This window comes from Heptranchias perlo, chromosome 2 (genome assembly GCF_035084215.1).
Source record: "Heptranchias perlo isolate sHepPer1 chromosome 2, sHepPer1.hap1, whole genome shotgun sequence".
NCBI classification, from domain to species: domain Eukaryota; kingdom Metazoa; phylum Chordata; class Chondrichthyes; order Hexanchiformes; family Hexanchidae; genus Heptranchias; species Heptranchias perlo.
Window position 1 is genome coordinate 81,055,286 of NC_090326.1, and position 24,947 is coordinate 81,080,232.

The 24,947-nt window shown below is 45.0% G+C and overlaps 1 pseudogene; it reads right to left on the reverse strand.

Moving 5' to 3' along the window:
• Positions 1–24,666, reverse strand: part of LOC137332191 (ATP-dependent translocase ABCB1-like) — a 79,768-nt pseudogene extending 55,102 nt beyond the window's left edge.
• Positions 24,667–24,947: the final 281 nt, after the last annotated feature.

The window sequence follows — 24,947 nt, forward strand, 5'->3', positions numbered from 1 at the left end:
TATATTAATGAAAAACAGGATCCAGAGGATGAAAGAATTTTTGTTTAAAATAATCAACTTTGCAGCAGCTATTGCACGATTACAACTGTAAACTAGTTTTTCTTTAGTTTATTAAATACTTAACAATATTTCGCTTGCTAAAGTTTATTTTCAAATGTCCTTTGTCACAGATGACATTATACTTTGTCACGGTTATCCAAGTGTATGCATTTTGCACGTTCATATCTATCAGCATGCATACTACAATATTGGCATGTTTATCTATTTTCCTAATAATATTACACCTTTAATACCATACTGGACCCCATTTCCTTGTGTAAGTGGATTCTACTTTTTGAAAAGATATATTGTGTTCATACCTTTGTCTGTGCTGCTACTGAGGCTAGGAGAAGGGGAGTGAGTGCCAGTATGACCAAGGCAAGCTTCCATCCATGGATAAATCTAATAATAAATCCTGTCACAAAACTGCTAAATTACTGTATGATTATGCTGAACTTGTCCCCGAGACCCTCTTTGATGGTGTTTATATCACTGTTAATATAAAAGAAACAGAATTATGTGCTCTGCCATCAATTTTATTACTTTATATCGACAATGTCACAAAAAATAATACTATGGATACAGTGACTTTCAATAATTACATAAATTTATTTTCAGCAAAATTTATATGCTCCCAAGAATCTCTTACATAATAATTGGTTTGGATACTGACCGGTATCAATAATCCAAGAGGATGATATGTGACAGGCTCATTTTTTACTGTGTCTTTTTAAGAGTCAATGAGATATCTGTAGACTGCCAGTGAAAATTATCACAACCCTCCTATTATATAGCTATCAAATATGTTTAACTCATTCATCACCAACAAACTCCAACAGGTTGGTTGCACAAATTCCATCCTAACCACCAAACGCCCATTTTTGTTACCTCTAGACATGGCAGTGGTTTCAGAGACAGCAATGAAACATAAAAGAGTTATCCTGCATATCTCTGGAGATTGGCAACATAGGCAGTAACTGAGGGAGCTAAGTTGCGACAATGAATAGTGTAGAAATAGCTGAAGGTGGAGTAGAAAGGGTTGTGGACATTAGATCACCGTGGGACAGCAATAAAGAAATCCATCAATGCTTAAATATATTGCTAGGTCAGTTGAGTATATGAATTAGGTGGATTCAAGAAACAGTCAGTTCTGAAACATGAAACTATCTGGCCTGGAGGTATGTGTTGTAATCTCTTACAATACTAGATCACCACAAACAGCAGCCAGATTTTAAAGCTCAATTACTTACACTGTCAGCCTTGTATTTAGTTCACTTATCTGGTGTGAGTCAAACCAGGCCATCTCTTGAAGAAGAATTGCATGGAAAAACTTTTGCTGTATTCTTTTAGTCTCTCTTGTGCCAGAAAGTAAAAACACGCAGACGTGTAGGCTGCGGAAAATTCTGATGGCACATCCAAGCCCCACAAAGTAGAATGCGAACCTGCAGTGATAAGGAGCTTTGCGTAAACAATGAAGAAACAGGGTAGTGTGATCTGTACATACAGATACTCATAATGTTAAATTTATTTCAAGGTTCAATGTTATATTTACCGTGTCATTTCAGCTTCCAAATCCACTCCAGTTATTTCCAAATATGCATCTGTTGAACTGTTGTTAAATGCTGTTAAGGCCAATGGAATATATGTACGTTAACATAACTTTGAAATTATATGCAAATATTAAAAGGGCAAATACATTGGGAGCTAAATTGGGCCGTGTAGTGCCCATTGTTTTGGCGCTACACGGCCTCTCTGACATCCAAGATGACGTCTTGGATGCACACGCATGTTTCCTGCATGACATACGCCAGACGCCATCTTGATACAGGAGTTAGGGCAGGCGCAGGTAACAAATGCTGGAATCATGTAAAGTAGGGAGAAAATGGCTTCAATCAGTGTGCAACGCTGATTTAAAGTGATAGATACCATTTTGGGACTTAATACTCAACTCAACGCACAATCTTAACTCCAACCATCTGAACGTGTCTTAGAGTGCCTGGAGGACCCCCCCCACCAGTGCTATTTAAAGGAACCATGCAGGATTTACAGGCTAGTGGCTGGATTTTTGCTTCTGGCTGCCGAGACATTTGTAACTGTTTTTGGAGGTCTTCTAGACTTCAACACTAGGACGCGGGGACATAGCCTAACATTTAGAGCCAGGACGTGCAGGAGTGAAATTAGGAAATGCTTCTACACGCAAAGGGTGAGAGACGTTTGGAATGCTCTTCTGCAGACAGAAGTTGATGCTAGCTCACTGATGAATGTTGAATCTGAGATTGATAGATTTCTGTGAACTAAGGGTATTAAGGGATATGGGGCTAAGGTGGGTATATGGAGTTAGGTCACAGGTCCACCATGATCTCATTGAATGGCAGAACAGGCTTGACAGGCTAAATGCCACTTCCATTTGCTGCTTCTTGATATGCGCCATCTTCTGCAAGAAAGCGGGACCTGTGTCTGGGTGATGTGCCTGTCATGGTTGAATAGCTGCCAGTGTGTGTGGCCTGTGAGTTGTGGGTGGGCGGCTTGAAACAGTGGTAATGTGTAAGGGCGAGAGGAAGCATCTGATTGGAAGAGTTGAGTACTGATGGAAAGAGTTTATTGGTATGTGGGTGATGGGGGGTGTAGTGCGTGGTGCAGTTGGTAGGAGACACCACTTGACAGTTGACCTCACTCACCTTGACCGCTCATTTCAAGGCACTAAACTTATCCTGCATTGCATCCATGTTCATGATGCTGTGCGCCTGGCATTGACTTCGTCTCCCGCTGCCTTCCACTGCCTTTTGAGTATATGTCTGGAGGGCCTCTTCCACGCCCACCTTCTGACCACCTCTTGCACCCAAGGTCTCTAGTGCATCAGCAGAGAACCTTGGTGCATGCACTCTCGCGGGCCTGGTACTAACTCAAATAGGTAGATTGGTGAGCCTGGGTGGAGGGTGGGGGAGGGGGGGAGGGGGGGTGGAGGCAGGGATCAGCAGTAAGAAGGGCTTCCAGATTTACTGATGCTTTGATAACTGCCTTTCTGGACTGAAATAAGGTCCGGAAGAGGACTCCTGGAAACCAAGGCAGGATGGCTCTAAAAGGGTGATCCAGACTTTTGGAGGGAGGTGGCAGTGGGTGTGGATTGAACGCAACCTCCAGGACCCTGCAAACTGCCACACAGTGCAAGATAAGGTTTAATCACCTCGCAAGGTTGCCCAAGGTGAGTGAAGGCACTGTTCTTCATGCACATCCTGTAGAAAGGTTAGAGACATGACTCTTCTTACCTCTCGTGTCATTACCTGGGTGGCAGGAAAGCTGACCTATTTACAGGTTAACCTCTGGAAACAATAATGCACTATGTTAACTCCAGACTCCTGTTTGAACTCATAGGAGGTAATTTTGACTTTGTGCGATAGTGTAAAACGGGTCATAGGGAATCTGCAGCCAGTTTTACATCTCTCCCGATTTTTACTTCCATTGAAGTCACCTGATACATCGTCTTGAGTCATGCTGCATCTTGGTATGGTGAATTGGTGCATGATCAAAGTATCATGTTTCCAGGATCAAGTGTAATAATGTGCCACATAAGGTTAGTGGCATTGCACACTTGATGCACATTAATGAATGGAACTCCATTATTCAAGAAAGGTGAGAGAGAAACCAAGAAATTATAGACCTGTTAGTCTAACATCTATTGTAGAGAAGTTATTGGAATCTATAATTAAAGACAGTGTGACTGAGCAGTTAAGAAAAATTTGAGTTGATTAGAGAGAACCAAAATGGATTTGTAAAGGGTAGGTCATGTCTAACTAACCTAATAGATTTTTTTTGAGGAAGTAACTAAAGTAGTAGACAGGGGAATGTCTATGGATGTGGTTTATATTGACTTCCAGAAGGCATGGAATTGAAGGCAAATTATTGACCTGGTTAGGAAGATTGGTTAGGCGGTAGAAGACAGAGAGTAGGGATATTGGGTAAGTATTCGAACTGGAAAGACGTGACTAGTGGTGTCCCACAAGGATCTCTGCTGGAGCTTCAAGCATTCACTATATGTATTAATGACTTAGATAGCACAATAGAGAACCATATAACCAAGTTTGCTGATGATGCAAAGATTGGTGGCATACCAGGCTCTAGGGGCTAAATGGCCTACTCCTGTTCCTATGTTCCTATGAAAGTCTTTTCTCTTAATGAAATTGAGGGGGTTATTGCATGGGGCTTTCAGTGTCATATGAGTTCCATCCATTGTTCCCTGCACATGTGGGGAATCAGCCAATTTATAGAATTGGACTGCAGGTTTCATTGAAAAAATAATAAACTGGGGGGCTCATTCGAATAGCACATCAATGACCTTCTTATTGAATGGTGTGCTGCTTCTGACTAATGTGACCAAGCTCATCACAGGCTGTCTAGAAAGATCCCATGGTGAAAAGAAATTCGAGGCAGCGGTCACTTTAACTGCATTTAACTTCCCCAGTTTAATGAGGAAAATAGAAATGGGCTGCAAGTCTTCAGCCAGCAGTTGGCATAACTCTTCAACAGCCTCAGAGAGGGAAGCATAGCCATTTGAGGGACTGACGAGCAAGAGAATTCCAAGTAAGGCCTGTAAACCTTAAGTAAGTTTGTAAACTCTGTGGAGTAGGCATCATGTTGGAAACAGACATCTTCTGTCATGATTCACTATAAATTCCTCCAATCTAGCCTCTCTCATTTCCTCATCCCTCTACTCTTCATAACACAAGAAAAGATGGATTCCTATTGGCAAATCCATTACTCCAGTCCAAAAATTAACTTTCTCCAGTACTCGCTGTAAATGGCAGAAGTCTTCATTCAAAGCAAAGAGAGGGCATGAAAAAATATTGGCCAATAAAATTAAGGAAAACCTAAAAATGTTTCATAAATACATAAAGAGCAAGAGGATAACTAAGGAAAGAGTAGGGCCTATTAGAGACCAAAAAGGTAACCTATGTGTGGAGGCGGAAGATGTGGGTACGGTTGTCTACATCTGTCTTAACAAAAGGGGGGGACGATGCAGAGATTGTAGTTGAGGAGGAGCAGGGTGAAATATTGGATGCGGTAACATAGTGAGAGAGGAAATATTAAGGGGTTTAGCATCTTTGAAAGTAGATAAATCGCCAGGCCCGGATGAAATGTATCCCGGGCTGTTAAGAGAAGCAAGGGAGGAAACAGCGGAGGCTCTGACCATCATTTTCCGATCCTCCCTGGCTACAGGCTTGGTGCCAGAGGTTTGGAGGACTGCTAATGTTGTACCGTTATTTAAAAAGGGAGAAAGAGATAGACTGAGTAATTATAGGCCAGTCAGCCTAACCTCAGTGGTGGGCAAATGATTGGAATCAATTCTGAGGGACAGCATAAATCGCCATTTAGAAAGGCACAGGTTAATCAAGGACAGTCAGCATGAATTTGTTAAGGGAAGGTCGTGTCTGACTAACTTGATTGAATTTTTTGAGGCGGTAACAAGGAGGGTCGATGAGGGTAACGCGTTTGATGTAGTGTACATGGATTTTAGCAAGGCTGTTGACAAGGTCCCACATGGCAGACTGGTCAAAAAAGTAAAAGCCCATGGGATCCAAGGGAAAGAGGCTAGTTAGATCCTAAATTGGCTCAGTGACAGGAAGCAAAGGGTAATGGATGATGGATGTTTTTGCGACTGGAAGGTTGTTTCCAAAGGGGATCCACAAAGCTCAGTACTAGGTCCCTTTCTTTTTGTGGTACATATTAATGATTTAGGCTTGAATGTAGGGGGCTTGATCAAGAAATTTGCAGATGATACAAAAATTGCCCGTGTGGTTGATAGTGAGGAGGAAAGCTGTAGACTGCGGGAAGATATCAATGGACTGGTCAGGTGGGCAGAAAAGTGGCAAATCGAATTCAATCCGGAGAAGTGTGAGGTAATGCATTTGAGGAGGGCAAACAAGGCTAGGGAGTACACAATAAATGGGAAGATACTGAGAGGTGTAGAGGAATAAAGGGACCTTGGAGTACATGTCCACAGATCGCTGAAGGTAGCAGGACAGGTAGATAAGGTGGTCAAAAAGGCATACGGGATACTTTCCTTTATTCGCCGAGGCATAGAATATAAGAGCAGGGAGGTTATGCTAGAACTGTATAAAACATTGGTTAGGCCACAGCTTGAATACTATGTACAGTTCTGGTCACCACATTATAAGAAAGAGGTGATTGCACGAGAGAGGGTACAACAGAGATTTACAAGGATGTTGCCAGGGCTGGAGAATTTTAGCAATGAGAAAAGATTGGATAGACTGTGGTTGTTTCCTTTGGAACAAAGAAGCCTGAGGGGAGATTTAATTGAGGTATATAAAATTATGACGGGACTAGATAGAGTGGATAGAGAGGGCCTATTTCCCTTAGCAGAGGGGTCAGTGACCAAGGGGCATAGAATTAAAGTAATTAATAGAAGGATTACAGGGGAGCTGAGGAGAATTTTTTTCACCCAAAGGGTGGTGGGGGTCTGGAACTCACTGCCTGAAAGGGTGGTAGAGGCAGAAACCCTCAACTCATTTAAAAAGTACTTGGATTCGCACTTGAAGTGCCGTAACGTACAGGGCTGCGGACCAAGTACTGAAAAGTGGGATTAAGCTGGATAGCTCTTTTTCGGCCGGCACAGACATGCTGGGCAGAATGGCCTCCTTCTGTGCCGTAATTTTCTATTATTCTATCTATGATTCAAAGAAGCTCCAAAGAGCAAAATCAATGTCCGGTCAAAATTTTTACAAAACTTCAAGTAAATCAACCAAGAAAGCCTCCTCAAAGCAGTATCACCTCAGGGATACCAATCTGTTGCTTGTACAGTGTAAACCTTGGCCACATCCATCTGCCTCATTCGCATGCATTGGTGCAGGCTTCAGGTAGGAGGCACTGCATATTGGCAAATTTTACCGAGGATAATTGAGATGCAACTTTTTGAGGCTATATTGTGCCGTTTGGTCTTACCGCCCCATTTTACTCATTTTATGATCCCAAAACCACCCAAGAAATAAAAATCCAGTTCCAAATGTTTGTAGCCAAAACGTTCAACAAAGTCACATTTCTTTGTTTTGTTCAATCCCTTTTCAGCATATTTTTCCCTCTCCCCTCTTCCCCTCCCCTGAAGCCATCGAATCCTTGCTGGGCTACGTAAGAATGTAGATATATTTTTACATTGTTTTTAATACGGAATGAAGACAGAAAAGCTAATGTAGCAATTATGGTTAAACCACATGAGTAAACCAAATTGGTTTGACCAGTATACTGGCAGATCTTATTTTTTAATCACAATGACACTCCAGAACAAAAGCTATAGTTTGGAAAGAGCAAAGATAGGAAGCAAAAGTTGCTGTGATAACAATGCAACAGGATATTGACCAGGGCAATCTCTCAATCCTCCTTAGATTTGTAAACAATTTTATAACACCAAGTTATAGTCCAACAATTTTATTTGAAAATCACAAGTTTTCGGAGGCTTCCTCCTTCCTCAGGTGAATGTGGAAATGAAATCCTCCAACCTTTCGCATTTATAAATCACAGAACAATACCTGGTGATTACAGATAGTCTTTCCAACTGCCCGTTGCCAAGGCAATCAAAGTGTTCAGACAGAGAGGTGTTACCTACAGGGCCACCGAATATACAAACACCCAAAAAAAAAAGAGAGAGAGAGGCAGAAACATAGAAACATCCGGAAGGAAGAGAAAGACAGCAAATGACCTGTTATATCAAAAACAGATAACTTTTGTTCGCTGGTGGGGTTACGTGTAGCGTGACATGAACCCAAGATCCCGGTTGAGGCCGTCCTCATGGGTGCGGAACTTGGCTATCAATTTCTGCTCGACGATTTTGCGTTGTCGTGTGTCTCGAAGGCCGCCTTGGAGTACGCTTACCCGAAGGTCGGTGGCTGAATGTCCTTGACTGCTGAAGTGTTTCCTGACTGGGAGGGAACCCTCCTGTCTGGCGATTGTTGCGCGGTGTCCGTTCATCCGTTGTCGCAGTGTCTGCATGGTCTCGCCAATGTACCATGCTCTGGGGCATCCATTCCTGCAACGTATGGGGTAGACAACGTTGGCCGAGTCACAGGAGTATGAACCATGCACCTGGTGGGTGATGTCTGTGTCGATGATCTGGCATGTCTTGCAGAGGTTACCGTGGCAGGGTTGTGTGGTGTCGTGGACACTGTTCTCCTGAAAGCTGGGTAATTTGCTGCGAATGATGGTCTGTTTGAGGTTGGGTGGCTGTTTAAAGGCGAGTAGTGGAGGTGTGGGGATGGCCATAGTGAGGTGTTCGTCGTCATTGATGACATGTTGAAGGCTGCGGAGAACATGGCGTAGTTTCTCCGCTCCGGGGAAGTACTGGACGACGAAGGGTACTCTGTTGGTTGCGTCCCATGTTAGTCTTCTGAGGAGGTCTATGTGATTTTTCGCTGTGGCCCGTCGGAACTGTCGATCGATGAGTCGAGCGTCATATCCCGTTCTTACGAGGGCGTCTTTCAGCGTCTGTAGGTGTCCATCGCGTTCCTCCTCGTCTGAGCAGACCCTGTGTATTTGCAGGGCCTGTCCATAGGGGATGGCCTCTTTGACGTGGTTAGGGTGGAAGCTGGAAAAGTGGAGCATCGTGAGATTGTCCATGGGCTTGCGATAGAGTGAGGTGCTGAGGTGCCCGTCTTTGATGGAGATTCGTGTGTGCAAGAAAAAAACTGATTCTGAGGAGTAGTCCATGGTGAGCTTGATGGTGGGATGGAACTTGTTGATGTTATCGTGTAGTCTCTTTGGTGATTCTTTGCCGTGGGTCCATAGAAAGAAAATGTCGTCGATGTATCTGGTGTATAGCGTTGGTTGGAGGTCCTGTGCAGTGAAGAAGTCCTGCTCGAACTTGTGCATGAAAATGTTGGCGTATTGGGGTGCGAATTTGGTCCCCATGGCTGTTCCGTGTGTTTGGGTAAAGAACTGGTTATCGAAGGTGAAGACATTGTGATCCAGGATGAAGCGGATGAGTTGTAGGATGGCGTCTGGAGATTGGCTGTTGTTGGTGTTGAGTATTGATGCTGTCGCAGCGATGCCGTCATCGTGGGGGATACTGGTGTAGAGTGCCGAGACGTCCATCGTGGTGAGAAGTGTTCCTGGTTCAACTGGTCCGTGGGTACTGAGTTTTTGTAGGAAGTCTGTAGTGTCGCGACAGAAGCTGGGGGTTCCCTGTACGATGGGTTTCAGGATGCCCTCGATGTATCCAGAGAGGTTCTCACACAGGGTTCTGTTGCCTGATACGATAGGACGTCCGGGTGTGTTGGCTTTGTGTATCTTTGGGAGGCAGTAGAAGTCTCCCACGTGGGGAGTACGTGGGATGAGAGCGCGTAGGAAGCTTTGAAGGTCTGGATCGAAGGTCTTGATCAGTTTGTTGAGCTGGTGGGTGTGTTTTTTGGTCGGATCTGCGGGTAACCGTCTGTAGTGTTCCTGGTTGTCCAGTTGTCGGTATGCTTCTTTGCAATAGTCCGTTCTGTTCTGTATGACGATGGCTCCTCCTTTGTCCGCTGGTTTGATGACGATGTTGCGGTTGGTCTTGAGAGCGAAACTCAGTACCCACGGACCAGTTGAACCAGGAACACTTCTCACCACGATGGATGTCTCGGCACTCTACACCAGTATCCCCCACGATGATGGCATCGCTGCGACAGCATCAATACTCAACACCAACAACAGCCAATCTCCAGACGCCATCCTACAACTCATCCGCTTCATCCTGGATCACAATGTCTTCACCTTCGATAACCAGTTCTTTACCCAAACACACGGAACAGCCACGGGGACCAAATTCGCACCCCAATATGCCAACATTTTCATGCACAAGTCCGAGCAGGACTTCTTCACTGCAAAGGACCTCCAACCAACACTATACACCAGATACATCGACGACATTTTCTTTCTATGGACCCACGGCGAAGAATCACTGAAGAGACTACACGATAACATCAACAAGTTCCATTCCACCATCAAGCTCACCATGGACTACTCCTCAGAATCAGTTTCTTTCTTGGACATACGAATCTCCATCAAAGACGGGCACCTCAGCACCTCACTCTACCGCAAGCCCACAGACAACCTCACGATGCTCCACTTTTCCAGCTTCCACCCGAACCACGTCTGGACAGGGTCTGCTCAGACGAGGAGGAACGCGATGGACACCGACAGACGCTGAAAGACGCCTTCTTAAGAACGGGATATGATGCTCGACTCATCGATCGACAGTTCCGACGGGCCACAGCGAAAAATCGCATAGACCTCCTCAGAAGACTAACACGGGACGCAACCAACAGAGTACCCTTCGTCGTCCAGTACTTCCCCGGAGCGGAGAAACTACGTCATGTTCTCCGCAGCCTTCAACATGTCATCAATGACGACGAACACCTTACTATGGCCATCCCCACACCTCCACTACTCGCCTTTGAACAGCCACCCAACCTCAAACAGACCATCGCTCGCAGCAAATTACCCAGCTTTCAGGAGAACAGCGTCCACGACACCACACAACCCTGCCACGGTAACCTCTGCAAGACATGCCAGATCATCGACACAGATACCACCATCACATGAGAGGACACCACCCACCAGGTGCATGGTTCATACTCCTGTGACTCAGCCAACGTTGTCTACCTCATACATTGCAGGAAAGGATGCCCCAGAGCATGGTACGTTGGCGAGACCATGCAGACACTGCGACAACGGATGAACGGACACTGCGCAACAATCGCCAGACAGGAGGGTTCCCTTCCAGTCGGGGGACACTTCAGCAGTCAAGGACATTCAGCCACCGACCTTCGGGTAAGCGTACTCCAAGGCGGCCTTCGAGACACACGAGAACGCAAAATCGTCGAGCAGAAATTGATAGCCAAGTTCCGCACCCGTGAGGACGGCCTCAACCAGGATCTTGGGTTCATGTCATGCTACACGTAACCCCACCAGCGAACAAAAGTTATCTGTTTTTAATATAATGGGTCATTTGCTGTCTTTCTCTTCCTTCCGGATGTTTCTATCTTTCTGCCTCTCTCTCTCTGTTTTTAATTTTTTTTGGTTGTTTGTATATTCGGTGGTCCTGTCGGTAACACCTCTCTGTCTGAACACTTTGATTGCCTTGGCAACGGGCAGTTGGAAAGACTACTGTCTGTAATCACCAGGTATTGTTCTGTGATTTATAAATGCGAAAGGTTCGAGGATTTCATTTCCACATTCACCTGAGGAAGGAGGAAGTCTCCGAAAGCTTGTGATTTTCAAATAAAATTGTTGGACTATAACTTGGTGTTGTAAAATTGTTTACAATTGTCAACCCCAGTCCATCACCGGCATCTCCACATCACTCCTTAGATTTGGCAGTGGTGTTAGAGGACTGAAGGATTGCAAATGTTACACCCCTATTCAAAAAAGGGAAGAGGGATAAGTCTGGTAACTACAGGCCAGTCAGTCTAATGTCAATGGTGGGGAAAATTCTAGAGACCATTGTCAAGGACAGCTTGGAGAAGCATTGGTTAATAATGGACAGCCAGCATGGATTTGTTAAAGGCAAATCATGTCTGACCAACCCGATTGAGTTCCTTGATGAAGTAACAGAAAGGGTTGATGAAGGTAATGCAGTACATGTTGTGTCTACGGACTTTTAAAAGTCATTTGATAAATTACCACATAACAGAGGCTGGATATTCTGCGTCGAGTGACTCACTTCCCGACTCCCCAAAGCCTTTCCACCATCTACAAGACACAAGTCAGGAGTGTGATGGAACACTTTCCACTTGTTGGAATTACACTCATCCAGGCAACACTCAAGAAGCTCGACACCATCCAGGACACAGCAGCCTGCTTGATTGGCACCCCATCCACCACCCTAAACATTCACTCCCTTCACCACCGGCGCACTGTGGCTGCAGTGTGTACCATCTGCAAGATGCACTGCAGCAACTCGCCAAGGCTTCTTCGGCAGCACCTCCCAAACCCACGATCTCTACCACCTAGAAGGACAAGGGCAGCAGGTGCATGGGAACAACACCACCTGCATTTTCCCCTCCTAGTCACACACCATCCCGACTTGGAAATATATCACCGTTCCTTCATCGTCGCTGGGTCAAAATCCTGGAACTCCTTACCTAACAGCACTGTGGGAGAACCTTCATCAAACGGACTGCAGCGGTTCATGAAAACGGCACACTACCACCTTCTCGAGGGGCAATTAGGGATGAGCAATAAATGTTGGCCTTGCCAGCGATGCCCACATCCCATGAACAAATTTTAAAAAAAATTCAGAAAATAGAAGCACATTGGATTAAAGGGACGGTGGAAACTTGGGTATGTAATTGGCTAAGGGATAGGAGGCAGAGAGTAGTGGTGAACAGATTTTTTTTGACAGGGGAGAAGTATGCAGTGAGGTCCCCCAGGGATCGGTATTCGGACCATTGCTTTTCTTGTTGTATATAAATGACCTGGACTTGGGTATAGGGAGTAGAATTTCAAAGTTTGTGGATGATACAAAACTTGGCAACATAGTAAATAGTGAGGAGGATAGTAGCAGACTTCAGGAGGACATAGACAGACTGGTGAAATGGGCAGACACATGGTGGACACAATTTAATGTGGATAATTGTGAAGTGATGCACTTTGGGAGGAAGAACATTGAGAGGCAGTATAATCTAAATGGTACTATGTTAAGGGGGGTGCAAGAGCAGAGAGACCTGGGATTGTATATTCATAAATCTTTAAAGGTGACAGGGCAAGTTCATAAGGAGGTTAAGAAAGTGTATGGGATACTCGGCTTTGTAAATAGGGGCATTGAATACAAAAACAAGGAAGTCATGCTTCACCTTTACAAATCACTAGTTAGGCCTCAGCTAGATTCTGGGCACCACATTTTAGGATGGATGTCAAGGCCATGGCGAGGGTACAGTGGAGGTTTAGCAGGAATGTGAAGAGATTGGAGAAGCTGGGATTGTTCTCTTTCGAGCAGTGAAGGTTAAGGAGAGACCTGATAGAGGTATTCAAAATAATGAGGGCTTTTGATAGGGTAAATAAGGAGAAACGGTTTCCTCTGGCAAGTGGGTCGGTAACCAGAGGTCATAGATTTAAAATAATTGACAAAAGAACTAGAGGGGAAATGAGGAGAAATGTTTTCACACAAAGGGTTGTTAAGATCTGGAACACACTACCTGAAAGGGTGGTGGAAGTTAATAGGAATTTTCAAAAGGCAATTGGACATGTACTTGAAGAGGACTAATTTGCAGGATTATGGGAAAAAAGCTGTGCTGTGGGACTAAATTGGACAGCTCTTTCAAAGATCCAGCACAGCATGACAGGCCGAATGGCCTCCTCTGTGCTGTAAGATTCTATGATTCTACATGAGGCCCCCTATGATTGTATGTTCAGCAACCTGTTCGATCACCTAAGCGTCGTAAACTGCCCAACAAAGTTAAAACTTAGCAAGAATTTGATTATGTTTTACTGAATGATATACCAAAGAGCTGTCCAGTACCTGCATTAGAGATGTTAGGGAAATTCCACTTCAGTCATCTGCCCAAAGACAACGGTCATGAGGGGCAAAATGATTCCTTGTAACATTGCACTGATCAGTCCTATTATCATCATTAGGATGTCCAATCCATTAGCAAAGCGAAACTATAAATAACAATATTCCTCATCAGTAGATATAACTACATCAAGCAGCAAACGACAGATAATACAATGAACATGTTATCCTGAGATCCCCTCTCATTCTTCTAAACTCGAGTGAATACAGGCCGAGTCAACCCAATCTCTCCTCATACGACAGTCCTGCCATCCCGGGAATCAGTCTGGTGAACCTTTGCTGCAAGTATATCCTTTCTTAGGTAAGGAGACCAAAACTGCACACAATACTCCAGGTGTGGTCTCACCAAGGCCCTGTATAACTGCAGTAAGACATCCTTGCTCCTGTGCTCAAATCCTGTTGCAATGAAGGCCAACATACTATTTGCCTTCCTAACTGCTTGCGGCACCTGCATTTTTACTTTCAGTGACTGGTGTACAAGAACACCAGGTCCCTTTGTACATCAACATTTCCCAATCTATCACCATTCAAATAATACTCTCTCTTTCTGTTTTTCCTTCTGAAGTGGATAACTTCACATTTATCCACATTATACTGCATCTGCCATGTATTTGCCCACTCACTCAACTTGTCTAAATCGCCTTGAAGCCTCTTTGCATCCTCCTCACAACTCACAATCCCACCTGGTTTTGTGTCGTCAGCAAACTTGGAAATATTCCATTTGGTTTCCTCATCCAAATCATTGATATATATTGTGAATAGCTGGGGCCCAAGCACTGATCCCTGCAGTACCCCACTAGTCTCCACCTGCCACCCTGAAAAAGACCCATTTATTCCTACTCTCCGTTTCCTGTCTGTTGACTAATTTTCAATCCATGCCAGTATATTACCACCAATCCCATGTGCTTTAATTTTGCACACTAATCTCTCATGTGGGACTTTATCAAAGGCTTTCTGAAAATCCAAATAAACCACATCCACTGGTTCTCCCTTATCTATTCTACCAGTTACATCCTCAAAAAACTCCAGTAGGTTTGTCAAACATGATTTCCCTTTCATAAATCCATGCTGACTTTGTCTGATCCCGTTGATATTTTCTAAGTGTCCTGTTATCACATCCTTTATAATAGGCTCTAGCATTTCCCCTACTACTGATGTTAGGCTAACCAGTCTGTAGTTCCCTGTTTTCTCTCTCCCTCCTTTTTTAAATAGTGGGGTTACATTTGCCACCCTCCAATCTGCAGGAACTTTTCCATAATCTATAGAATTTTGGAAGATGACAACTAATGCATCCACTATTTCCATGGCTACCTCTTTTAGTACTCTGGGATGCAGATGCAGTGGGGGAGAAGGAAAGAAGCGGAGGGGAAGGGGAGAAGCGGGGGAAAGGGGAAAAGCAAGCGGAAGCACAAGAAGCAGAAGCAGTGGGGAAGCAGAGGAAGAGGGGAGAAACGGGGAAGCAGAGGAAGAGGGGAGCAGCGGGGAAGCAGAGGAAGGGGGGAGCAGCGGGGAAGCAGAGAAAGGGGGAGCAGCGGGGAAGCAGAGAAAGGGGGGAGCAGCGGGGAAGCAGAAGAAGGGGGGTGCAGCGGGGAAGCAGAGGAAGGGGGGGAGCAGCGGGGAAGCAGAGGAAGGGGTTGCAGCGGGGAAGCAGAGGAAGGGGGGAGCAGCGGGGAAGCAGAAGAAGGGGGGTGCAGCGGGGAAGCAGAGGAAGGGAGTAGCAGCGGGGAAGCAGAAGAAGGGGGGTGCAGCGGGGAAGCAGAGGAAGGGGGGAGCAGCGGGGAAGCAGAGGAAGGGGGGTGCAGCGGGGAAGCAGAAGAAGGGGGGTGCAGCGGGGAAGCAGAAGAAGGGGGGAGCAGCGGGGAAGCAGAGGAAGGGAGTAGCAGCGGGGAAGCAGAGGAAGGGGGGAGCAGCGGGGAAGCAGAGGAAGGGGGTGCAGCGGGGAAGCAGAGGAAGGGAGTAGCAGCGGGGAAGCAGAGGAAGGGGGGAGCAGCGGGGAAGCAGAAGAAGGGGGGTGCAGCGGGGAAGCAGAAGAAGGGGGGTGCAGCGGGGAAGCAGAGGAAGGGGGGAGCAGCGGGGAAGCAGAGGCAGCGGGGGGAATGGAAGAAGCAGAAGCAAGGAGGGGAAGGCAGCAGCCTAGAGGGAGCAGGGCGGGGGAAGAAGGGGAGAGAATGTGATCCAGGTCTAAGGGGAGGGGGGGTAAGAGAGGGAGAACGTGGTCCAGACGGGGAGATGAATCACGTTCTCCTCCTCCCCCTGTTTGACCTGGATCACGGTGTTGAGCATGAACGGCAGCGAGTTGATTTCTCGGAAAGTCTGGCGCGTGAGTGGCAAGTGACGTCATCAGACCCAGTGTTGCTATTCACTTTGTAACATAAAAGGTGACTCACCCCCATTTTCTACCCAATAAACCTGAAAACAATCCATGGCCCGCACACAATGCCACATCATTCACCACATCTCTTTCCCGCACTGTTTAGTTTGACGGAGTGATTAGCGACAGTGTGGGTATTTCCGGGTTGCTGGACATGTGCCGTCCTTCTGCGCATGTGCCGGACCATCTGATGCATTACTCTCAGCACATGCTGAAAAGCTACGACTCCGCTAGTGACCTCACTTCCAATGATGTCATCCTCATCCGTTCTCATTGAATGAAATCCGCCTCACTAAACCAACCCAGCAGCTCAAATTATGTAAAATAGTCAATGCTGTTGATTTGTCAAATTTAGTCTTACAGAAAAGGGGCCCACAAGTCAATTGCTGGGTTGGCCTGGTGTGGAGTGTCTTCAGAGTCAAAGCAAGGTGGGAGGCTGCTCAATGTGGAGGCCTCACTCCTCCAGAGACAGGGGAGTTTGGTGGGAGTTTTTACCGATCATTCTGATAGCATTCGACAAGTTTCCACATCAGAGACTGTTAACAAAAATGAGAGCACATGGAATTGGAGGCATATTGGCTTGCCCTCCACACCTGTCTCCAAACCTGGACATCAGTTCGTCGAAGCTCCAAGCTGACTCCACCCTATGTATGTCAACCTTACTCACCACAGGACTCTGACTTTAACTTTGGACTCCCTCCTATTGTCTCCTTTCTATTCCCTGTTTATTACCAGGACGTATCTATCCTAATCATGCTATGTAAGCATACCTATGTAACTTGAGTTTCCCTGTGTCCATTCACTGCATTTTGGCTGCTGCTCCGGACCCGAGCCCTTCACTTCTATTTCCCCTTTTTTCTTCTTTTCTCTTTACCCCTCCAAGGCCCCTCTCTCCTGTCATCATGCCTCCTTTCATTTTTCCCCTTTCAAGTACCCTGCCCCCCAAATCCCTATCCCAACCCTTCAGCACTCCTCAACCTCCCTACTCTTCTGCCACCGTCCCAGGCGTAACTCCCTCTTAGATAAGCCTACAGCTTCTCTCTGTGCCTCTCCCGGCATCCTCCACATGTCTCATCGGGGCAATCGTCGGTGCCTCCTTACGAGCAGCAACCCCAACTGCCCCATCCTACTCTCTCACCGACCTTCCTGCCTAGCACACCTGCTGGAGGCTAATCTTGCCAATATCATTCCCGCCCCACTCACCCCTCCCAGTGCTGACCAAGTGACTCTGACAACGGATCAGCTAACAGCGCCCCTCTCCGCATCTCCTTCCAGAAAGTCCGTTCACTTGTGAACAAGGCCCTTGCTATCCATGAGCTTATTGTGGATGATTGCATCGACATCATGGCCTTGACGGAAACTTGGCTGTAGGTTGATGATAATTTCCCCCTTAATGAAGCCTCCCCACTGGCAATACCTTACATCACTTGCCCTGCCCAGACCGCCGTGATAGCAGTGTGCCCATTATCACTAAGTCCCCCTACTCCTCTGGCACCTTCTCCTCCTTTGAGCATATCATAGAATCATAGAATGGTTACAGCACAGAAGGAGGCCATTCAGCCCATCGAGCCCATGCCGGCTCTTTGTATCAAAGTCACAAATGCCATCCCATGTGACTGTGACCGTGGTAAACTATCCCTCCTCATCCTTCTCAACTTGTCTGCAGCCTTTGATATGGTTGACCACACCATCCTCCTCCAATGCCTCTCCTCCGTTGTCCAGCTGGATTATCTATCCTGTCATAGCCAGAGAATCACCTGCAATGGCTTCTCTTCCCACTCCCGTACTGTTACCACTAGAGTCCCCCTAAGAGCTATTCTTGGACCCCTCCTATTTCTCATCTACATGCTGCCCCTCAGCGATATCATCCAAAAACACAACATCAGGTTCTATTTGTACGCTGATGACATCCAGTTCTACCTCACCACCACTACCCTTGACTCCTCCATTGTCATACTGCTTGTCCAGCAAGCAAAAATTTCCTCCAACTAAATATTGCGGGAAGACCGAAGCCATTGTCTTTGGTCCCCGTCACAAATTCTGTTCCCTAGCCATCAACTCCATCCCTCCCCCGGCCACTGTCTGAGGCCGAACCAGACTGTTCACAACCTTGGTGTCCTATTTGACCCTGAGATGAGCTTCTGACCACATATCCGCTCCATCACCAAGACCGCCCACTTCAACTTCTGTAACATCATATGTCTCTGCCCCTGCCTCAGCTCATCTGCTGCTGAAACCCTCATCCATGACTTTGTTACCTCTAGACTTGACTATTCCAATGCTTTCCTGGTCAGCCTCCCATCTTCCACCCTCAATATACTTGAGCTCATCCAAAACTCTGCTACACATATCGCAACTCACAGCATCCCTGTGCTCACTGACCTACATTAGCACCTGGTCCACCATCACCTTGATTTTAAAAGTCTCATTCTCATGTAGAAATCCCACCATGGCCTCCCACCTTCCTATCTGAAATCAGTAGTGTCAGCGCTGTGCATTCTCTGAAATTGATAGTGTCAGCGCTGTCTGTTCTCTGAAATCAGTAGTGTTAGCGCTGTGTATTCTCTGAAATCAGTAGTGTTCGCGCTGTCTGTTCTCTGAAATCAGTAGTGTGCGCGCTGTGTGTTCTCTGAAATCAGTAATGTTAGTGTTGTGCGTTCTCTGAAATCAGTACTGTTAGCCCTGTCTGTTCTCTGAAATCAGTAGTGTTAGCGCTGTCTGTTCTCTGAAATCAGTAGTGTTAGCGCTGTGTGTTCTCTGAAATCAGTACTGTTAGCGCTGTGCATTCTCTGAAATCAGTAGTGTTAGCGCTGTGTGTTCTCTGAAATCAGTAGTGTTAGCGCTGTCTGTTCTCTGAAATCAGTAGTGTTAGCGCTGTCTGTTTTCTGAAATCAGTAGTGTTAGCACTGTGTGTTCTCTGAAATCAGTAGTGTTAGCGCTGTCTGTTCTCTGAAATCAGTAGTGTTAGCGCTGTGTGTTCTCTGAAATCAGTAGTGTTCGCGCTGTCTGTTTTCTGAAATCAGTAGTGTTAGCGCTGTGCGCTCTCTGAAATCAGTAGTGTTAGCGCTGTCTGTTCTCTGAAATCAGTAGTGTGAGTGCTGTGTGTTCTCTGAAATCAGTAATGTTAGCGCTGTCTGTTCTCTGAAATCAGTAGTGTTAGCGCTGTCTGTTCTCTGAAATCAGTAGTGTGAGCGCTGTGTGTTCTCTGAAATCAGTAATGTTAGCGCTGTGCGCTCTCTGAAATCAGTACTGTTAGCGCTGTCTGTTCTCTGAAATCAGTAGTGTGAGCGCTGTGTGTTCTCTGAAATCAGTAATGTTAGCGCTGTGCGCTCTCTGAAATCAGTAGTGTTAGCGCTGTCCGTTCTCTGAAATCAGTACTGTTAGCGCTGTCTGTTCTCTGAAATCAGTAATGTTAGCGTTGTGCGTTCTCTGAAATCAGTAGTGTTAGCGCTGTCTGTTCTCTGAAATCAGTAGTGTGAGCGCTGTGTGTTCTCTGAAATCAGTAATGTTAGCGCTGTGCGCTCTCTGAAATCAGTAGTGTTAGCGCTGTCTGTTCTCTGAAATCAGTACTGTTAGCGCTGTCTGTTCTCTGAAATCAGTACTGTTAGCGCTGTCTGTTCTCTGAAATCAGTAGTGTTAGCGCTGTCTGTTCTCTGAAATCAGTAGTGTTAGCGCTGTCTGTTCTCTGAAATCAGTAGTGTGAGCGCTGTGCGCTCTCTGAAATCAGTAGTGTTAGCGCTGTGCATTCTCTGAAATCAGTAGTGTGAGCGCTGTCTGTTCTCTGAAATCAGTAGTGTTAGCGCTGTGTGTTCTCTGAAATCAGTAGTGTTAGCGCTGTGCATTCTCTGAAATCAGTAGTGTTAGCGCTGTGTGTTCTCTGAAATCAGTAGTGTTAGCGCTGTGTGTTCTCTGAAATCAGTAGTGTTAGCGCTGTCTGTTCTCTGAACTCTGTAGTGTTAGCGCTGTCTGTTCTCTGAACTCTGTAGTGTTAGCGCTGTGTGTTCTCTGAACTCTGTAGTGTTAGCGCTGTGTGTTCTCTGAAATCAGTAGTGTTAGCGCTGTGTGTTCTCTGAACTCTGTAGTGTTAGCGCTGTCTGTTCTCTGAACTCTGTAGTGTTAGCGCTGTCTGTTCTCTGAACTCTGTAGTGTTAGCGCTGTGCATTCTCTGAAATCTGTAGTGTTAGCGCTGTGCATTCTCTGAAATCAGTAGTGTTAGCGCTGTGCATTCTCTGAAATCAGTAGTGTTAGCGCTGTGTGTTCTCTGAAATCAGTAGTGTTAGCGCTGTGCATTCTCTGAAATCAGTAGTGTTAGCGCTGTCTGTTCTCTGAAATCAGTAGTGTTAGCGCTGTGCATTCTCTGAACTCTGTCGTCTGCCTGACAATGACTGGATCAAATTACACATTCCAGACAAAAGGTTGGGTGAGTATTCTCCTCCCACATCCTGTCGGTGCCATCGCTTGGCAGTAGACACGGCCCTCCATCTTTGGGCACAGGCCGACAATATTCAATTTCCACTCCAAGAGAAAAAATAAACAAACCAATGCAAAAAATCCAATTGATTTTCCTAACTCCTTCCCCTTCTCGTTGTTCTTTTCTCTGCAGAAAGCAAAAGTTATCCAAAATTAGTTTTGCAGTAAGAATTATTAAACAGCCTGTTTGGCTCTGAATTGTAAGAGGATTCCTTACTTCCCTTTTTTGGGATGACATTTGTCTGGTTCTCATCCTCCTGGTAGCTTGGATTGTCATAGCTAGCATTTGAGAATCCTGTGGGAAATTTAATTTGTCAAAATCAGGAATTTGTTTCTGTTATATAGAACCATTCAGCCCATTGTGCCTGTGCTGGGTCTTTGAAAGAGCTATCCAATTAGTCCCACATCCTTGCTCTTTCCCCATAGCCCTGAAAATGTCTCCTTTTCAAGTATTTATCCAATTCCCTTTTGAAAATCATTATTGAATCTCCTTCCACCACTCTTTCAGACAGTGCATTCCAGATCATAACAATTCGGTGCATATAAAAAATTATCGTCATTTCCCCTCTGGTTCTTTTGCCAATTATCTTTAAATCTGTGTCCTCTGGTTACCAACCCTCCTGCCAGTGGAAACAGTTTCTCCCTATCAACTCTATCAGAACCCCTCATAATTTTGAACCCCCACTATTAAGGAGAACAACCCCGGCTTCTCCAGTCTCTCCACATACCTGAAGCCCCTCATCCCTGGTACCATTTTGGTAAATCACCTCTGCACCCTCTCCATGGCCTTGACTTCCTTCCTAAAGTGTGGCCTAACCAGTGATTTATAAAGGTTCACCATAACTTCCTTGCTTTTGTACTCTATGCCTCTATTTATAAAGCCCAGGTCTTTTAACAGCCTTATCAACTTGTCCTGCCACCTTCAAAGATTTGTGAACATACAGCCCCAGGTCCCTTTGGTCCTGCACCCCCTTCAAAATTGTAAATTGTACCACTTAGTTTATATACTCTATCTTTATTCTTCCTTTCAAAATGCATCACTTCACACTTCTCTGCATTAAATTTCATGTGCCATGTGTCTGCCCATTTCACCAGTCTATCTATATCCTCCTAAAGTCTGCTACTATTCTCCTCACTGTTTACTACAATTTTCAAGTTTCGTGTTATCTGAAAACTTTGAAATTATGCGCTGTATACCCAAGTGCAGGTCATTAATATATATCAAAAAGAGCAGTGGTCCTAATATCGATGCTTGGGGGACACCACTTTATATTTCCATCCAGTCTGAAAAACAACCATTCACCACTACTCTCTGCTTTCTGTCCTTTAGCCAATTTTGTAGCCATGTTGTCCCTTTCCCTTTAATCCCATGGGCTTCAATTTTGCTAATAAGTCTATTAAGTGGCACCTTATCAAATGCCTTTTGAAAGTCCAGATACACAATATCAACCGCACTACCCTCATCAACCCTCTCCATTATTTCATTGAAGAACTCAATCAAATTATTAACAAGGTATTGGGTTGTACTAACAGAACCATTCAGTATAAATTCAGTGCCTAGTGGGGTACCACAGGGGTCAGTGCTTGGGCCCCAGCTATTCACAATATATATCAATGATTTGGATGAGGGAACTAAATGTAACATTTCCAAGTTTGCAGACAACAAAAAGCTGGGTTGGAATGTGAGCTGTGAGGAGGATGCAAAGAGGCTCCAATGTGATTTAGACAAGTTGGGTGAGTGGGCAAGAACATGGCAGATGCAGTATATCGTGGATAAATATGAGGTTATCCACTTTGGTTGTAAAAACAGAACGACAGATTATTATCTGAATGGTGATAGATTGGGAAAAGGGGAGGTGCAAAGAGACCTGGGTGTCCTTGTACACCAGTCACTGAAAGCGAGCATTCAGGTGCAGCAAGCAGTTAGGAAGGCGAATGGTATGTTGGCGTTCATTGCAAGAGGATTTGAGTACAGGAGCAGGGATGTCTTACTGTAGTTATACAGGGCCTTGGTGAGAGCACATTTGGAGTATTGTGTGCAGTTTTGGTCTCCTTATCTGAGGAAGGATGTCCTTGCCATGGAGGGAGTGCAACGAAGGTTTACCAGACTGATTCCTGGGCTGGCAGGACTGACGTATGAGGAGAGATTGGGTCGACTAGGCCTATATTCACTAGAGTTTAGAAGAATGAGAGGTGATCTCATCGAAACATATAAAATTCTAACAGGACTAGACAGACTAGATGCAGGGAGGATGTTCCTAATGGCTGGGGAGTCCAGAACCAGGGGTCACAGTCTCAGGATACGGGGTATGCCATTTAGAACCGAGATGTGGAGAAATTTCTTCACTCAGAGGGTGGTAAACCTATGGAATTCTCTACCACAGAAGGCAGTGGAGGCTAAGTCATTAGATGTATTCAAGAAGGAGATAGATATATTTCTTAATGCTAAAGGGATCAAGGGTTATAGGAAAAAAGCAGGAACAGGGTACTGAGTTAGACGATCAGCCATGATCATTTTGAATGATCATGGGCCGAAGGGCCGAATGGCCTACTCTTGCTCCTATTTTCTACGTTTCTATGTTTCTAAATGAAAGGATACCATTTTGACACTATACAGGTCACTGGTCAGACTGCATCTAGAATACTGTGCTCAGTTTTGGTCCTCCCACATGGTGGGTGATATAGTGGTCTTGGAAAGGTCCAGAAGAGAGCTACAAGAATGATTCCTAGCTTAAAGAATCTCAGCTGCTCAGATAGGCTCAAGGACCTTGGTCTATTTACTTTAGAGCAGTGTAGACTTAGAGGTGACCTGAAAGAGGTCTATAAAATAATTAAAGGGCTGGATAGTGTCCCAATTGATAGATTATTCCAGTTTAACAGATTGAGGAGGACCAGGGGACATGAGTTAAACCATGGAAGAGTAGGAATAGACTGGATGTTAGGCGGTTCTTCTTTTCCCTGAGAATAGTGAGCCTCTGGAATACATTGTCAGCTGGTGTGGTGGGTGCTGACTCTCTGCCTTCAAGAGGGAGCTGATCCAGTTCCTGACTGGGGCAGAGATTGCATCATACAGAAGGTAAGTGTCTTTATAGATAACAGTCGGTCCATCTGATCTTCTGGACTGGTGTCGATCACCCGAGGCGGTCGGTGAGGAACTTTACAGAGTATTTTTTTCCCTTATTGGCCCTGTTTTTTTTCTCTATTTTTTGCCTCTCCCAGAAGACTACATGGCTGCGGGGGGGGAGAGGGAGGAGGTGGCGGGGGGAGGGAGGAGGGAGGGGGGAGAGGGGAGAGGAGAGAGGAGGAGAGGTTGAGGCAGAGAAGTATTTACCTATGATGATCTGGCCATCATGACATGGGGCAGGCTTGATTGATTAGCCGGTCTTTTCCTGCTGGCCAAATTTTGTATGTTCGTAAGTTTGTCAGACATGATTTGTCTCTAACAAATCCATGTTGGCTGTCATTTATTAACCCATGTTCTTTGAAGTGACAATTAATTTTGTCCCAGATTATGGTCTGTGTTAGGCTGACTGGTCTGTAGTTACCTGCTTTATCCCTCTCCGCTTTTTTGGACAGGGGTGTAACATTTGTATAAGACAATAAGGTGCCAGGTAATTGTTTTACTTGACACATTCCAGAATGTCTTTAAAAGGTCACAGTAATATAAATAATTACATGAATGATGATGCCTAACAGAGTAATATTGATGCACAAATTATTTCACATAATCTATATTACACAGTTATAAATTATTTACGTGCTCATAAATGATTACTGCAGCACAAAACAGTTCTTATCTCAAAAATATTTTTCTATTACAAATAACAGTACAGAACATCATTTTAAAAATGAAATCGAGCTGCATTCAGAATAGGTCATTTGCCAGTAAAATAAATCCTTGCAGCTCATAATCCAGATGCTCTATATGTACACCAATTACTAACATAATCACTTGAAAATCCTAGAAAAAACAATGTGCTTTAGTGTGTCACACTCAGGTCAGTTTAAGAAAACTTGTTTTTTAAATAAAATCTACTTTTCAGACATTAAAAAAATCATTGTTAAATGTGCACAGTAAGTATATATGTTTAAAATGTTTCGACTGTATATTTTATAAAGTTTATTCAGTTCTTATGACATATACCATATAGTACATGAGATTAAAAATACGGAATAAAAACTCACCATTAGCAGCGGTATCTTGATCCTGGTTTGCCTCGAACTCTTGCTTCATAATCCTGTGGATTCCTCACTTTCTGCTTTCTTTACTTTGAATAGTTTTAAAGTACAGTCAAGTCAAGCCGTGTTCTGCAACAAGTTTCCAAAAACAAATTCAAATCTATATATTGGATGAGGAATTATGCAACATGATTCATATAATTAAATGCTATTTCCAAAAAGGAAAGTGCTATCTGTCACACTGGTAAAGTATTAGTCATCATACGGCCTGCTAAATAATTTCAGGAGAATAAAAATTCGATATGTTTAAGTCAATGAAATACCATTCTGCTTTTC